Source organism: Papaver somniferum, unplaced genomic scaffold (genome assembly GCF_003573695.1).
Source record: "Papaver somniferum cultivar HN1 unplaced genomic scaffold, ASM357369v1 unplaced-scaffold_137, whole genome shotgun sequence".
Lineage (NCBI taxonomy): Eukaryota > Viridiplantae > Streptophyta > Magnoliopsida > Ranunculales > Papaveraceae > Papaver > Papaver somniferum.
Window position 1 is genome coordinate 12,876,664 of NW_020622934.1, and position 6,943 is coordinate 12,883,606.

A 6,943-nucleotide genomic window follows, 5' to 3' on the forward strand; every position below is an offset into this window, starting at 1 on the left:
TAGGGTTGCGCCGAATATCATTGTTAAAATTTCATAAATTTTCAAGTGTATAGGATCGGCTTATTTATATGATATCATGTTGCGCCGATACATGTTTTAGTTCATAACCATAGACTCGGCTTATTCGACGGTATCGGTTATGAGCCGAATATATAGGATCGGCTTATAATTTTTTTGTGGTATGAGCCGATCCACTCTCTGTGTAAGCTAATAAAAATTTCAAGACATGATTCGGCTTATATGTGTTATTTCGGGTAAGCCGAGCCTTCTTATTTTCTTACAAGTTTTTGGATTTCCAAATCTCTTTGTTGCTCGAATTAGTCTTATAACTTTCATACTTGTGTCAGGACCAATGCAGCTACAAAGAGGAAGAAGATGGAGGTAACACCTTCTACTTCTAAAACTCCCGATCCTAGAAGAGGAGGTAAGAAAAAATTGGGAGCGGGAGGTAGAGGAGGAATTTTAGAAAAAGAAGCTGAACAAGTAAGAATTGAAAGACAAGAAGAAGGAATAGCTGAAGATGAAGAAGTTGATGATAATCAAGAAGTTCATCAAGAAACACAACCCCAAGGAAAACCCAAGAAAGACAAGAAAGGTAAGAAGGTGGCAGAACCCGAGAAAGAGAAGAACGATGATGATCGACGGATCACTGGTTTACACATTCCTGATGAAGATGACGTAATTACACCTCGATCAGATGGTTTGCCTCATGGTCTTCCGGAAGATGGAGGAAATGTGTTGATTGGTTATGCCGATTCTTGGGCGAAGAAAATTTATGAGACTCCTGATCACAACCGTGCAGTCCGAGTATTGAGACACCAGAGGGCAGCGGAATGGAGTCTTGATGAAGAGGTTCCTGAGGTGATTGCTTACGTACAACGCAGTGCTTTATGGCCTATCATCAATTATGGACATAAGGAATATGATAGTGTGTCGGCCTCTGCATTTACCTAGCGCTTTTGTCCAGAAACTTACACATTTCAATTACCTTTTGGAGAGATGGCAATCACTCCTGATGAGGCTAGTAAGATTACAGGCCTTAAAGCAAGGGGTGTAAGTGTGGATGCTGGTTTTTATGACATGAGTTGGGATGATCTATACAATTTGTACCTGGAATGCCTTGGTTTGGGTTCACAGAAAACTGAGTTGGAGTTTTGTCGATCAGTTAAAGATGTCGATATCGTTTGCATACCAGGTGGCAGAAATAAGAAGAATAAGAAGATCAAGTTGACTAACTTGAAAAAGGAGTTTGAGAACACAAAGGAAAGAGTCACACAAGGTTTGTTGATAATGGATCCCGTCAAAGTGAAGCAAACCGGAACTTCCTACTTGATTTATACTCTTGGTAGAGACATCTTTCCCGACACTACCGAAAACAAGGTAAATGCTAATTATCTCCAATTGGTAAAGAATCTTGAAACTTGTAACAAGTTTTCTTGGGGAACGGCTACGCTCGCTTATCTGCTGGACCAACTTGCCACCACGTCTAGGTTGACAAGTACAAACATCGGAGGGAACTTCACTTTGCTCCAGGTAACTTTTGGGAGTTCAGAGTATGGTTCGGCTTATAACCATAAAATATTTTAAGCCGAAGTTTTTACTTACTTGGTTCGGCTTATAATACTTGATCCATATAAGCCGAACAGTTCTCTGAGTTTGCAAACTTTATTCTTACTTTGATTTTTTCAAGTAAAACTTGTTTCTATCAATTCAATTCCTTTGATTTTTTTAATGTGGTTCTTTGGATGTAGGTGTGGATATATGACCATTTCCTAATTTTGAACTTGGCCAAAGTATTTTAGAAAGATGTCGATTATGTTGATACTGAGCCAACTGCAGCATGGTACGCGTACGAGGACTCCAAGAAAAGGAACAAAAAGAAGTTGGTGGCAAGTTTGAGAGAGACATTAGACCGTCTTGGTGTTGATGATGTCACTTTTCAACCATATGAGAAGGAAGATGAAGTTGTTGAAGATGAGGATATGCCGGTAGGTATGTATCATGGGCCATTGTGGTATCCCGATGGTTATGTTATATACGATCATAGGCGAGTACTCCGTCAATTAGGATGCGTCCAAAAGGTTCCTTTGTTTGACGAGAAATTCATGTTGTTACCAAAGAGTGGTAAGGGAACTAAAAGCACCACTTCGTCTTGGGAACCAAAGTATGATCCTGATCCCACCGTTGAGTTTTGGAATAATTTAGACAATCACACATTAGATGCGTCCAAGTTAACACCTTTACTTGATGATCCATGTGAAGAGGATCCGGGCTATATGGATTGGTATAACCAAATTTCTCATCCCTTCATTATCAATAAGAAAAGGCAAAAGATAGCTGATAAGGGGAAGACGAAGCCAATCAAGATCACCAACAAGCACGATCAGGTTGATGTTCCTCAATTTCATGTTTTAGTGATCCTTGGTATCCTCGTGAATTAAGTCTACTGGATCAGTTTGATTTTCCATGGGTCCAAGCACGATCTACAAAGAATATCACAAGGTTAAACACTAGAAAGGGAATATAATAACAAGGTTCGGCGCATTTGATAATCACATTATGTGCCGAACTATAAACATTTACAGGTTTCGGCTTATACGATATCCTCAATATGTGTCGAACCACGAACGATATTTTAACCCAAAAATTAACAAATTCATGTTCGGCTCAGACGATAATCATATTATGTGCCGAAACTTGAACATAAGAGGTTTCGGCTGATACGATATTCTCCATATGTGCCGAACCAGTAACAATATTTCAACCCAGAAATCAAAAAATTATGTTCGGCACATACGATTTTGGATATGTAAGCCGAATTAGTAATGATTCTATTCCGGGCTATTCAGGATGTTGTTCGGCTTACTATGAAACTTTCATATAAGCCGAACTAGTGTCTAGCAAAAGGATTGGAATTGGAAATTATAGGTTCGGCGCATGCAGTAAACAGATTCAGTAAGCCGAACTGTTCATCAATTGGTAGATTCGGCTCATAGATGTGAGCCGAACCTCAACCTTTTTCGCCGAACCATGATTCAAAAAACCTAACTTTTGATAATCGAGAGCTATAGAAGTGAGATTAAGTATAGGATATAAGTGTACCTGTGTATTAGAAGCATTGGGTTCCTCATCAATGTCTTCATCATCATGATTTGGCTCATAAAAATCATCATCTTGAGTTTGTATTTGAGTTTGAGCTTGAGTTTGAGTGGGTGTAAAATCATTCTTATAATCTAAGAAATCAGTCATTTCTGGATCATTGTTGTAGTTGATATGTATTTTCCTAGGTTTTTTAGATGAATGATGACCCTCCTCATCCTCCATTGAATCAAGAATTAGAATTTTCTCACTTTCTCCTTCTCTTTCTCTCCTTCTTAACCAAACCAAAACTTTTATTTTTTTTCCTCAAAATTTTCATCTAAACAACTCTTATAATTCTGAAAATTATTTTAATCACTAAACAAAATATTTAATCAATAATCAAGATTATTAACACTAATACGTAAAGGGCAGATTTGCCATTAAAAAAATTTGGGTTAAGGGGTTATCTGATTTTGCTATTTCACAATCTTTTTTGTCTTCATTCAGTATGCCTTGGAAGATTTTGGTATGCCCAAAATTATAGTTCTATAGAATAAGTACTGGACTTCGTTGGGCTATTTTATTTTTATTAAAAACTCAACCTGGTATAGCCCAGCTCTGGATTCATTTGCCGGGGTGAGCAAAACGTCCATACCTGCGGATTCCACCCGGCCCAATCCGGAATTTAGCGTGTGACATCCAGCCCCCATGGATTTGACGTTGGTTAGTAACTAAAATGGATTGTTTTTACGGGTTGGACACGAATGAAATATCACCGATCCGTTGGATATCCGGTCCGGTGAAAATATGTCAACTAACATAATTGGCAAAGTTGTGGCTTGTAAAGTTAGCTCATATTAACTAATATCCAATGTCTCAAATTACAAAAATAGCAGTTTCCTTTGGTCCGTCCCATGAACTTATTTTCTTATTTCATTCACAGGAGTCATTTTTAAAGCAACTAACAACAATTGTATGATTCTATTTGATTTGCTTTAACGGTCAATGTTGTCAACATTTTATTATCAAAAATGGAAGCTACATTCAAAATGTACATATGAAAAAATGTTAATGTCATGGGACTAAAAAGAACACTATTACTCGTATCATGAGATGAGAACTGTTGAAGAAATACTGATGCATACAGTTGATTGGTCATGATATGTTATTGTAATATACATTCTGTGTTGATCAATAAATAATACTTCCTCTATCCTAGTTTAGATGTTAAAATAAGAGATTTTTTTTGTCCTAAATTACGTGTTAGATTTCATATTTTTCCACTTTTTATCTTAATCTACCCTTATATTGGAATCAGACCCTAATATGAAGAATTGTATAGTTATATTTTCTAGACACAATCTTAAATACTCCTCTCCGTATATCATTTATTCTTAAGATAAAAAAAAATTGTTTTGAATTGTCCAAGTAAAGAAAAAAAAACTAGACATCTGAAAACTAGGTACCTTAAATACTAGCCTAGGGTAATCGTGGAAAAAAAAAATTACTCTCTCTGCATTTCTTAATCTTTGTGCAAAATCTTATTTTGGCATCTAAAATAGGACGAAGGGAGTATGTTTTCGGAATCCGTCGGCCCATCCACATATACTTGATCACTTGTTCACCTGTAGGTATTAAACCCGTCAGGTAATGGATTAGACGTGGAATCATTTCTAAAATCCATCATTTTAATGGATTAGGTGCGGGTGGTGCCAAATCCGCATCCACCCATCCGCTGCTCACCCCTAAATTTTGCCAACAACTGAGACTTTTTCGTGATCCGCATTCGGGGATAATGAACAACAATAATTCTACATTGACCGAGGAAATTTTGTGTGGAATTTGATAGTTAGAGGTTCAAAACTGGTGCCACAGTCAATGTGATATTTAGACAGTTGTCCAAAAAGGATTCACGGGATTTCTTGTTGAGATTTTTTGCGATAAATTTACAATGGTCGAATGAACAATTATTTTGGTGGAAAACAATAAAACAACAGATGTTCATCTTAACTAAAATGAAGACAAATATTTCTCTATTCGTAATACTTATGTATATTTGCCAGATTAGGGTATACCTGTTGTAGCAAAAATATTTCTACAACAATCCTCGAGATTTGTATATGAAGATGAAATTGTAGTCGTCAGATGACTCTGTAGTATTTCTTGTGATACGTTCTTGATAGATGAGGAAATTTCAGTTATTTGGTGAATCGGCTCCTTATCAATTATGGCTCTTCAATAAATGTTGGTAGATGAGAGTGGGGGTACCTGCAAAGACACTCTGATGTCTCAATGAGTAAGAGCTCTAAGCAGTTTTTTATGGAGAGAGAAGGATTAGAAATGTGCACATTTCTAGTTAAAATTCCACCTCTATTTATAGGTTGTGTAGGAATTGTATCAAGTTCAATATCTGTCTGGATATATTTTGAATGTGTATCTGGACCAAATTCTCATCAGGTTCATCCTGGTCCAAACCGATTTCTAATCAGAATCGGTTTATTTAGTTGATCGTATCCACCGATTCTGGGTTATGTTCTTCGTTTCCATGAAGAACATGCAGCACAATCGGTTCATAAGATGATTATCATCGGCCGGTTTTGGGTAGTTCAATTACAGATTACATAACTAGAATTGGTTTGTAAAATGATTAACATCGACCGACTCTTGGTACTAATTTTTGTTGGGTTTTGTGCTCTCAAAATCCGTTTATATATATGTACAACTTAACTACCGATTGTGGTGTCTTTTGAGATTCTCGTATTAGAATCGTGAAGAAGTAACGACTGCAACAAAGACATCATCCTTCCACTTGAGGTTAGTAATACTGACTTGACTTGTTTCTATTCTTACCGTATCTTTCCAAGTCGTTTTATATTGAAAACATAACATGTGAAGCTATATTTAAATACTCCAGTGATTAGACTTGGTCATATCATTATGATCAAAGTGTCAAAGAATTATGTTGAATACGAATATCAAAATTTTATACACAACTTCTCTCTCTATTCTCTCTCTCACTCCTTCTTATTCAACAAAACCATCAATAACAACTCTTCTCTGCTCAGATCTAGTCCATTTTGGACCGGATCTGAGCAGATTTCTTCACTATTTCTTGTTTTTTAGGTTAGTTAGTAGTTTTAGTTTAATTTTAATTATGTTTTCTACCTATTTACACTATTATGGTGGTTTTATCTATTCTTTTGAGGTTTATCTTCGCTTTAATGGTGGTTCTTATTTATTGGAGTGGGTTCTATCGATAGTAATGCTCTCCAACGACGAAATCTCATCTTCATCAGTGATTTCTTTGATGACAGAGGCTTTGTCACTAGTTACAAGAGATTTGAGAAAATCACTCCTATTTTGGGAGCATATTGTAACGACCCTCAAGCACGTCATCGTTATATGACTAGTCAAGAGACGTATTAGCCGCTAATGACGTAATTAATTAAATATGAATATTAGTTAATAGAAATTTATTAAATAATACTTTTAACATGAGACTAGTATCATTGGATAGATCTCGAAAAGTTAGGCGAAATGGACTACTCGAACGCGTCGATCGGATACCGGATGAAGAAGATACGAGACTCCGAAGATAAAGTAGAAAATAGTCAAACTACTGTTGACTTGGCCGTTGACCAGTGACCAGACTGTTGACTTTGACTTGGCTGGACCTCTTTTCAGCAAAAGGGTTACCCCATATCTATCGGTTAGTGTTGATAAAAGTAAAACATAATAATTATGCTTAGGTTAAATTAGAATTATGCTTAGGTTAAATTAATATCTAATTATGTTTAAGTTAGATTAATTAGTGGTAATATTGGTTAGTTACTAGGATTAGGTAAATGAGATATTTATGTTT